At 37.3% G+C, this 11811-nt stretch overlaps 1 pseudogene across 1 annotated transcript in view; it reads right to left on the reverse strand.

The window, feature by feature from the left end:
- LOC105533700 overlaps positions 1-11811 on the reverse strand; it is a 93586-nt pseudogene that overhangs the window by 47969 nt on the left and 33806 nt on the right. The window contains exon 2 of the transcript XR_001005154.1: positions 2549-2644. The product of XR_001005154.1 is annotated as a 26S protease regulatory subunit 8-like (transcript). The remainder of the gene's footprint in view (positions 1-2548; positions 2645-11811) is intronic.

Raw genomic sequence — 11811 nt, forward strand, 5'->3', positions numbered from 1 at the left:
GGGAACAATACACACTGGGGCCTACCAGAGGGTGGAGAGTAGGAGGGAGAGGATCAGAATAAAATAACTAATGAGTACTAGGCTTAATACCTGAGTGACAAAATACCTCTAGAACAAACCCCCGTCACACAAGTTTACCTATATAACAAACCTGCACATGTACCCCTGAACTTAAAAGTTAAAAAAATTGTTAAATATCACAATACCCAAGAAGACTGTATTCTAGGTATATTACACAAAAAGGAAATGTACAGAATACTAAGACTGTTTGTAAATATATCATTATATGGTCAAACATATTTGTGATTTTCAAATTGAAAGTCAGAGTCTTAAGATTTATGTATATTTAAAGGCACTCGTATTAAACATAAACAATTATAGAGTATAAGAAGATAGTGGAGCAAGTATGAAAAACAAACCCAAATACTTTTAGTCTCAAATTTTGAATGAGAACACTTTCTATTTCTTAAATAACCAAACTTGAAGGAGATAATGCAAAGTAGCCAATTCAATTTCATAATGCAAAAAGGTTAGGATATAATCAACAGATACATTTACTATGCCAAGTAATTGCTAAAAACCACTTTCACATTTCATCAGCAAATGAATGGGAAAAAGTGCCCTACTGTCAACCCTATAATAGGGTGGCTGAAGCACCACCATACTAGAAAAAGTGAAGGAGAGGGAAGAATTGAGAGACTGATTCCTAAATCAACTTACAAAACACTATCAAAAGTAATATGCTCATTTCAATGTTAAATTCTATCCCTCCCAACGTTTTGGTTACCTGAGGAGAAATCTCAGATAAGTGTTGCTATGTTTACTAAATTTTTCATAGACTACTTTTATTTAACCAATTAATTCTTAGCTCAAAGAAATCAGTGACTATTACTATTAGTAGGCTGTAAGCTCCACTTCTTTTCATTCACTGCTATACCTGTAATTCCTAACATAGTACCTCACAAATAATCAATGCTTAAAATATTTGTTGATTTTAGCCAATCTTTCAATTGGCTATAGTGTTTATTGGTACCCTTTCTACACATTTCAGGCCAAAATTTACATTTTAAAAAAATGAAATTTCTCTTAAGCTTTTGAAGTCTGTTTCTTCATAAAATTTTGAAAAAAACTTTCATTTTTCCTTTATCTTATTCTATTCATTAGTTAGGACAGAACTCCTTGATTTTTTTTCCCCCAAGTCTATTCCAAAGTATGCCAAGGCTACATTTAAAATATTCCCTAGGTTTTGGAATATCTAGAGATTTTGGTCAGGAAAGAACGGAGCAGTCTGAAACACCAGACCTAACAAAAACACCAGTTAGCTCCAGAGCTCACAGATTGAATTTGTCTACGGGAGGAAAGACAGAGACACATATGCACAGCATAGGTAGAGTTTTGGGATTCTCTTACTGACTTTTTCTCCCATTAGGCATCTATTTACTATTGAATAAACTTTTATCCTCCCTACTCCTAAATATGTTCCCTTCGTTTACTCTTTACTCTTAAACAAAAAGAAAAAAGTTGCAATTTCAACCATGCTTACTTACTTTTTTTTGAAAATGGCCATTATGAACATTACATTTTACTTAGGCTTAACCCAAAAGATTTTATTTCAATGCAGCAGCTCTCAAGGTGTGGTCCAAAGAATCTTGTAGAGTAGGAGAAGTGGAAGAGCCTTTGAAATCCTTTTAGATCAACAAAGTAAAAACGATTTTCATGGTAACACTAAGACAGCATCTGGCTTTTTTTTTTTTTTTTTTTTTAAGACAGAGTGTCACTCTGTCTCCAAGGCTGGAGTGCAGTGGCGCAATCTCGGCTCACTACAACCTCCACCTCCTGGGCTCAAGCAATTATCCTGCCTCAGCCTCCCGAGTAACTGGTATAGGCGTCTGCTACATTGCTTTTTTTTTTTTTTTCAGTAGAGATGGGGTTTCACCATGTTGGCCAGGCTGGTCTGAACTCTGGACCTCAGGTGATCTGCCTGCCTCTGCCTCCCAAAGTGCTGGAATTACAGGTGTGAGCCACCGTGCCTGGCTGTATCTGCCTTTTTCATTCCCATTCTCTCCAGCATAGCAGTAGAGTTTTCCAGAGGACACAAGATGTGCCATATCACAATAAACTGAATGAAAAAGCAGATATGAGAATTCCTTGTCATCAAGCCAGATATTAAAGAGTTTGTTAAAAATACAGAAAATGCCACTCTTGTCACTATTTTGTCTTAGAAAATTTACTTTTCATTTAAACGCTGTCAACATAATTATATTTACGTTTAACAAAATAAATTTAAAATTCTAAATTGTTTTAATTTCTAATATGACAAATATTGATATAACCCACGTAAAGAAAAACTCTTTGAAGTCCTCAATAATTTTTTGAAGTGTAAAGAAGTCTTCAGATCACAGAATTTGAGAACCACTGCATTAATGTACTAGTAAAAACAGAGAGAAAACAAGGTCGTTTCCTCCTTTTAAATTAAACTTGAAACACGAAATTCATAAAATGCAAGGTAATTCTAACTAAAAATACTATTTTAAAGCATTGGACTTACCATTATAGGTTATTCTTGGCTTTGTTAAACACATTACAAGATGCAAATCCATTTCATCTGAGGGTACAAATTTTGAGCATACAGGGCACTTAAATCCTAAAAAACAAAAGAAACTCAAGTTACTTAACTATTCTGAATATCCAAGTATGGCTTTTAAAAAGCATGGAAGATCAAAAAGCATTTGAAACTTCAATATTACACTTACTGCATTACACTATTTACGTGCAACTCAAATGGGGAAAATTTTGTGATTATAATATCTGACTTTTGTATCAGTTTATGAAGATGATCTCCTAATCAAATAAAACAAGTTCAAATGAGAGGGACGCAGTCCACTACAAACTCCTATATCTCTCTCTAATGTACTGGCCCAGTTTTTCTCATTAATTTTTTTTTTTTTTTTTTTGGAGACAGAGTCTCGCTCGGTCGCCCAGGCTGGAGTGCAGTGGCGCGATCTCAGCTCACTGCAACCTCTGCCTCCCAGGCTCACGCCATTCTCCTGCCTCAGCCTCCTGAGCAGCTGGGACTACAGGTGCCCGCCATCATGCCCGGCTAGTATTTTTGTATTTTTAGCAGAGATGGGGTTTCACCGTGTTTGCCAGGATGGTCTCGATCTCCTGACCTCATGATCCGTCCACCTCAGCCTCCCAAAGTGCTGGGATTACAGGCTTGAGCCACCACGCCTGGCCCATTTTTAATTTTTTATATTAACCTGTACTCATGATTTCATGTTATTAAAGCTTTGTAATCTTACTACTCTTGTGGAAATTACCTTTACCAAGTTGGTATAGTATACTGTGAGTCACAAGTTTTATAGTTAAATAGTACCTTAGACACTATTCTACCTCAATAACTTTAAAAATTTATCTGATGCAGAATGTGAAGCCTTTCAGAACAGCAAAAACAGGTCTAGAATCTAAGACTCCTGACTTCTACTTTAATGGTCTTTCTGCCATACCATGGCACTAACGTCATAATGAAAACAGAAACTAGCGTCAGATCGGGGTGCAGGTTTTTGCAGTCAATTTTTGACACTTAAAAATTAGCTAGTTTCCTACATTATTCATCTGCACTACCAAGTATTTGCCTGAAGCACTCCATTCAAAATAAATTAGCATAATAAAAAAGGGACTATTTGATGTATTTAGCTCTGCTCTGCCCCCTCACTTACCAAGGTAAATGTCCCATCCCTGCCTTCTTTCTGCTAAGACAGTCCTCAGATATACCATGTTCCGCTGCTGTCCTACTGCTCCCTCCCCTGACACCCTTAAGGTGTCTGGAAACCTGAACCCAGAGAGCCAATTAATAGTGTGGCTAGGCACAAATCAGAAGTGGAACAAAAAGATGGCATAGGCCAATCATTTTTTTTTCTTGGAAATATGATTAAAAAACAGTGAGAAACTATATTGGCCAGCAGTGAAGAGCTTAAGCAGAAAGGTCAAAAGTAAGTAAAAGAGAGACAGGGGTGTCCATGACGGCTCAGGTGTAAGCTGAACTTACAAGAGAACAGAAACTATAGGCAAGCACAGGAAAGAAGGCCACATGAAGACGATGGAGCTAGAGTGTAGACAGGAGCGGAAGCACTGAGAGAGACAACTAAGACAGGTGGTGAAAGAGACGTTTTGGCAGCTCTCTAGTTCCAGCACATGTGTTCTCACAGGAACTGTCCTCCCTTCACTCTGATGTGAAACTCACTGCAACCAAATAAGTGAGGCTAGAATTATACCTCATGCCAAACTTTATAAGGATTGGGAAAAAGATTTTAGCACAGCTAATCCTCCAGGTATTCAATTTCCTAAATGAAATATATGATTTTGGACAATGTTTCTCAAACTGTATTACATGCATTTTAAAAGAAAGGAATAAAGGTATGTTTACTTCAACTTCTTGAAAACCACCAAAAAGAGAAAGAAAAAAAACAGCAAAGAGGATTCGATTAAAACAAGCTTGTCCAACGCATGGCCGAATGTGGCCCAACACAAATTTGTAAACTTTCTTAAAACATTATGAGATTTTTTTGTGAATTTTTTTTTTTAGCTGATCATCTATTGTTAGTGTACTTTATGTGTGGCCCACGGAAGCCAAACGATTAGATACCCCTGAAAATGAAACTATAAAAAATGTGGCCCAAGGAAGCCAAAAGATTAGACACCCCTAAAAATGAAACTGCAAAAAAACTATAATGGCCAAACACAGGCTACAACGAATACAATGAAACTGATCAACTATGGGGAGAAAACAAAGAGATCCTAAAACTGCAACCAGATTTTAGGCATCAACTAACGAATTCCTGCCTTGAAACTTGAAAAATCTGCTTCCCTGAAGTTAAACTTAGCATAAAAGAGGGCAAGAGGCAACTGATTTGAATCATCAGAATCATCTGAGTACTGGCAAACTTAAACAAAAGTGCAATATTGTGAACCTAAAAAGCCTCACTTGAGAGCCATCCAACTGCCTACAAAGTAGAGCCTAAGGAGAAAAATAGTACATACAAAGAACCACCTGGGATTTCTAGTTAAATACAGTGAACTAACCATGTTTCTCTCTTCTCCCCTCCATAAACCTACTAAAATGAATATAAATAAAATTTAATAAAAATGAGTTAAAGAAGAACTTGAAAGAAGTCAGCAGCAAATGAGGAAAAAAAAAAAATAGATGAAAGCATCAATCGCACTGAGCAAACACAGATCCTGAGTGTCTGCACAAGTAAGCCAATTCTCATTAAATAATTCCCACAGGACTCAGGCATCTGGAGCTCCATGACTTCCCAAGACAGTAGTGATACATGAGGCCAAAATCTAGACTGACTGAAAGACTGAATAAAAAAACAGATCCCCAAGTCCCCAGTCCATTACAGCCAAGCAAATACCACACCTCTACTAGAGCATGAGAATGGAGATTTACTGTGGGGAAAACAACAACAACAAAGAATATTCAGAATTGAGAATACCAGGCACGGCAATGGGCAGGGAAGAAAACAGAATAAAAAACTACAAACTGAAAAAGGCCCCACTCCATAGCCTCCAACTCTACTGAGAAATTGGTAGATTTTTCTCTTAAATCAAAAGGTCCCACAGAATGATACATCAAAATCCTTGCCTATTAATAAGCCCTATCTTTGCACATAAAGCTTCCAATCAGTTTTTTAGGGCATCTCTAAGGCATTATGCAACAAAAGAAAGAAATGTATCATGGTTAAACACATCAGAAGCAAATTCAAAAGACAAATAATAAATCTAACATATTTGCAATGTATATCAAAAACAAAAGGACAATATCCTCAATATACAAATGCTCCTTGACTTAGGATGGTAAATTGAAAATATCTTAAGTTGAAAATGCATACACCTAAACTACCAAACATTGTAGCTTAGGCTAGCCTACCTTAAATGTGCTCAGAACACTTTCAATACAGTATTCAATAAATTACGTGAGATATTTGGCTCAGCACCACCGAGTTCCGTTATGTATATTGCTAGCCCTGAAAAAGATTGAAATTTACAGTATAGTTTCTACAGAATGCGTATCACCTCCACACCATTATAAAGTCAAAAATCCTAAGTTAAACATCTATGTAAAGTACTCTTAAAACTGTATAGATATACATAGTATGCATGTGTGTACTACAAGTATGTTATTTACATATTTATTTAACCACAGTCTGTCCATTTCTAAATTCTTTGATTCATCCTTGATTCATCTCTCTCTATAGTTATCTTTCTACATATCTGAGTAGATTTATTTATAAATTTATGTATCTATAAATTATCATATATAGAGAGAAATTTCTCTATGTATATATAGAAAGATCTTATAGAGATCTACATATATAACATACATAGATAATTATTTGGGACACATGGCAGAGGGGTCTTCAGAATTCTTAGAAGGAAAAAAAATGGGACTCAAGAAACGTATTATCTTTAAATATTCAGACTCAGGACTCAACCAACAGATGAATCAAAACAAAGAATTCCGGAATAGATAATCCGTGGTTAAATAAATATATAAACTCACGGACACACAAGTAGTACACACACACATGATTCTATTTAATAATAGAAATATGTGTAAATAACTATAGGAATTATCTCTACAAAACAGAAGTAAATATTACAAATGTAAACAGTGTGAAAATGATCAAACTAACAAAAACTGGGATGGGAACAGCAGGATCATCTTGGATTGTATAAAAGGTCAAGAGACTGTGATGAAGAGAGTCAACAGCAGAGATGAACCAGATCATTCTGCTCTTTTTAAACAGAGAAGAAAACATATACAGACAATGAATCACCAGTGTCATTAATCCTTCTCTTCTACCCTAAAGAACTTCTAGATGGTTACCAATATCCTGCGCCAAGGTATCATCTTGCTCCAGGAATCTTTCTCTAAGTGCTCCACCCCAAGGTCTACTCGATCATTCCCTCCCTTTGTATCTCTTCCATACCTGGACAATACTTCCGATACTTCAATGCAACACATGGCCTTGTGTTTATTTACATGCCAATCTCCTTATTGTCCTTAATAGTCTGGTGAAAATACAGAAATTTGAGGCCCAACAGAACTGGTAAAAATCCTGTTTCTATTACATACAGACTAGGTGACCCAGGGAAGGCACTTCAGCCCTCCAGACCTGACTTCTTCCCTGTAAACACGGATACTACTACTTACACATCAGAAATTTGGTGAGAATTAAAGATTATAATGTATATATAATGCCTGCAACATAGTAGGTACTCAGTAAACAGTGGCTATCATTTATTGAAATTTTCCCCTCTTCACTTTACAGACAACTCTTATTCTTTGTAAATTCTTAAAACAGTACAGTTCTTGACCAGGAGTTTGAGGCTGCAGTGAACTATGATCCCACCACTGCACTACAGCCCGGGCAACAGGGTAAGACTCTGTCTCTAAAAATAAAAAGTACAGTTCTAAAACAACATTCTTTTTTTTTTTTTTTTTCCCCTGAGACGGAGTTTCACTCTTTTACCAGGTTGGAGTGAAGTAGTGCAACCTTGGCTCACTGCAACCTCCACCCCCTGGGTTCAAGTGATTCTCTTGCCTCAGCCTCCTGAGTAGCTTGGATTACAGGTGCGCACCACCACACCCAGCTAATTTTTGTATTTTTAGTAGAGATGGAGTTTTGCCACATTGGCCAGGTTCGTCTTGAACTCCTGACCTCAGGTGATCCGCCCGCCTCAGTCTCCCAAAGTGCTGGGATTACAGGCGTGAGCCAACCCATTTAGCCTCTGTGACATTCTTTAATAATAAAATCCAGACTCCTAAGAAAAACTTTCTGTAACTACTCAATGACACATACTGCTGCATCAAAGTTACTTTACCAAATGCTTTTCCATTGTTGATGACTAAGGCAAAAAGATTTTTCTTTGTATCTCCAGTGGCCCAATCCTACTTTTAACTCAGTATTTGTACACTGTTTCCTCCTAGAAATCAACCACAAACAAAAAGGGGCTGATCCTAAACCTGAGACTGGTGAATATACCAATTGGCAGGAAAAATACAGGTGAGATTTTTGTTTTTTTTTGGTGGTAGAAAAATTACTCCAACCATCAAGTCAGATCTGTTAGGCATGACAGAAGATGAAGGCCCAATTATGAGATTTACATATCAAATCATTATTCTAAAACTGCAAACAAGTCATCTAAATGCAACTTGATTAGTTATGAGAGTTCCCAATAATCATAAACAAAATAAAGACACCAGTAAAAATCACACAGAAGAACCTATCCTCTCAATCACTATATCCAAAAAGAAAGAAAGGTAACCAGGGACTACACTAGAGACAGAAGAGATACCAGATGTTTGGATGGCTCTATTTTAACCTTTATAATAATACAAATATTCTGCCCCTCCCCTAGATGTCATCAACCTCCCTCCTATGTCATCAACCTCATTGGCTATAAATGTTCTCTACCCAAAGCCAGCACTCCTAGTTTCCCCAAAATCAAAACCATTCCTTCATACTGTCCCTAAAACAAAGCTCCACTCTCCATCTGATCTCAATTAGGTAATTTGACTAATTTAAATAATTTCTAGAAGGAAATAATCAATAGGCTTAACACTTTCCTAGGTAGAAATGCAATGAATATGACAAACAATGGAATGAATCAGTGACAGAGGAATGCGTTCAGGAGATTTTTACAGCAAGCAACCTCCATCTAGTACACCAGGCCATACAAAGCTCTTCAGGTAATACAAAACAGAAGCTGTCATTCCCTGTCTTTGATAATGGAACTAAAGAATATTAAGTATAAGGAACCTACATTCTCTCTCAGTTTAAACTGCTCACTTAAAGAGAATATAGATCTAAGTGGAAAGACATCAAAAGTGCCAGAACTCAGCTCTTCTGAATCCTAAGCTTTGAGCTTTCTGCCACAGCACCCTGGCTGTTGGCCCTCTTTTGCATTACTGAATGCATGCAAGCACCCCCATGCCACCACTCCCCCTACAAGGCTTTCCCACTATTTCCCACTACGAGTCTAACACAAATTTGGTGTTGCCATTTAATTCTTTTCCCCCAATAGAACATACCCATCACATCTCCATGCCTTTGCTCTTGATTAAGCCAATATTTTCATCCTACTTACTAAAAATTTACTCCCATTCCTTCAAGCCCAGATCAAGTCTCATCATCTCAATGAAATCTTTCCAGAGAACTCAAAAGCAAAACGTCCTTCATTGTCCTACTGAATTCCTTTTACTGATAATACTCATTTGACGCATCACATATAGTACTTCTGTGTAGATCTTACCTCCCAAATTTGATACCTATATGGCAGAAATTGCATATTATTCTGTATATTACATTTGATCACTCTGTCCAAGCACCCAGCTAGACCTACAGTCAACACTTAATAAATATCCAAATAAATACAGAAATGAACTATACAGTTGGCCTCAGTTCTAGAGGCCAGAATGGCACAATTAAAGGCAGATTAGGAAATTCTAATTACTGGTGATCATAACCACAATTATAAGCACTGCTTGCAGGAATGCACTGCATTTTTTTTTTCAAATTCAGTTTAAAGGTAAAATTGTTTTAAAGATGTAAAAACAAAAAACAAAAAACAAAAAACAGGCAAATAAATCAACTTCCATAAGCAAAGAACTTTTCAGTATATAAAACATAAGCACAGGAAAAGGCCTGGAGTCTAAACTGAAAAGATGAACTTATCTCATTTACTGGTAGGATTTGTTCTGAGTCTGGCAAATAAAGAATTATCTGTTATGAAAAATTTCCCAGAAAATGCAAATCAACTAACTTCTATAACCACAGGCAGGATCAGTTGCAGATGACCTAACTTCTCTCTAAATTATCACAGTTTTCTAATAGGTAAACTTTCTGCTATAAAGGAAAAGTTGCTCAAGAGGCCTACGAGGAAACACCTAAGTAAAAATCTATACACTTAAAAATGACAGCGACTGAATAAGGGACAAAAATATCTGAAATAAAATTAAAATAGCAGGACAGCAAATGTTCCAGTAACACAATATAGCAGAATGCATTCTGAAACAAGGTAGCAGGAAATGTTTTAACCTTGTTCAACAAGCACTTTACCAGACCTAAATGTCTAATTCTCTAATAAATCCTCCAAAGCAATCCTTGATGAACCTATAAAACATCAGTATACAACAATTTGTACAACAGACATTCTTGAATAGCTTAGTTCACATCAGGACCATATATTCAGTCCACTGGGGAAAATCATTACTTCCTACTATCTACCTGTTTATGACAAATCTTTTTTTTTTTTTTTTTTGAGACGGAGTTTTGCTCTTGTTGCCCAGGCTGGAGTGCAGCAGTGTAATCTTGACTCACTACAACCTGCCTCCCAGGTTCAAGCAATTCTCCTGCCTCCGCCTCCCAAGTGGCTGGGATTACAGGCACGTGCCACCATGCCCAGCTAATTTTGTATTTTTAGTAGAGATAGGGTTTCTCCATGTTGGTCAGGCTGGTCTCCAACTCCCGACCTCAGGTGATGTGCCCGCCTCGGCCTCCCAAAGTGCTGAGATTACAGGTGTAAGTCACAGCGCCTAGCCTGACAATTCTTTTATTTTTTTCATATATTCTCTTTTTAAAACTACTACTTCTGATGAGAATGGAAAGAGAACATGAATGAAGCAATTTTAAGTGAAAATTATGATCTATTTTTTGTAGCCCCAAAGTCATTAGTGTGCCTCTTATGACACACACTATCACTCAAATATTTGAATGAATGAAAAGCTATTCAAAGCAGTTTTTTATGTTAGATATCAGTGTGCTGTAATGATTCATTAAATGTCTTACGAGGTTTCTTTAAGTATGCCCTGTAGGTGTCTTTATTACCATCTCCCCACCTACCCCGGCCCACCTTTTTCTTTGGTTAGGGACAAAAAACAAACTTACTTATGGGATCAGACATTTTTAAGTTTTACACTATGTACCTAACAAATGCCCTCTGTGTTGTCCAAAAAGAGTTACACACTTCTCCATGTTCACTGTAATTACTTCCACGCCAGGTAGACTCAACTTTGTGAGAATGCAAATGCACTCTAAGGGAACATCCACTCTAATCTCCTTTTACAAATAAGAAAACTCTGTGCGGTAAAAATTCTTGCCAAAACTCATAAAACTAGTCAGGACTAGGGCCAGAACTAGTACTCTTTTCACTACACTCTGCAGTCCACTCATCTCTCTATCAGACCTCTCTCATAGCATTTATAACCAATTAAACGACTTACAGTATCTTGTACATAAAAATGTTACAACCATGCAACAATCATAGGGGGTCTATTTTGAGATTTCCAAGGGATTATTTCTTGTTAATAGTGGCAAAAATCAAACAAACGAACACCAAAACAAAACACCAACAGAATGAATGGCTAAGATAAGAACAGACACTTAGGTACCATGAGCAAATCAAAATCCATACTGGGACCAAGTCTTGGATATCTTAACAAATACACTTCCCATAGGCTGGGCGCGGTGGCTCACGCCTGTAATCCCAGCACTTTGGGAGGCCGAGGTGGGCAGATCACGACGTCAGGAGATCGAGACCAGCCTAGCTAACATGGTGAAACCCCATCTCTACTAAAAATACAAAAAATTAGCCAGGCATGGGAGTGGGCGCCTGTAGTCCCAGCTACTCAGGAGGCTGAGGCAGGAGAATGGCATGAACCCAGGAGGCAGAGCTTGCAGTGAGCCGAGTTTGTGCCACTACACTCCAGCCTGCGTGACAGAACGAGACTCTGTCTCCAAAAAA

The sequence above is a fragment of the Mandrillus leucophaeus genome, unplaced genomic scaffold (genome assembly GCF_000951045.1).
Source record: "Mandrillus leucophaeus isolate KB7577 unplaced genomic scaffold, Mleu.le_1.0 Scaffold128, whole genome shotgun sequence".
NCBI classification, from domain to species: domain Eukaryota; kingdom Metazoa; phylum Chordata; class Mammalia; order Primates; family Cercopithecidae; genus Mandrillus; species Mandrillus leucophaeus.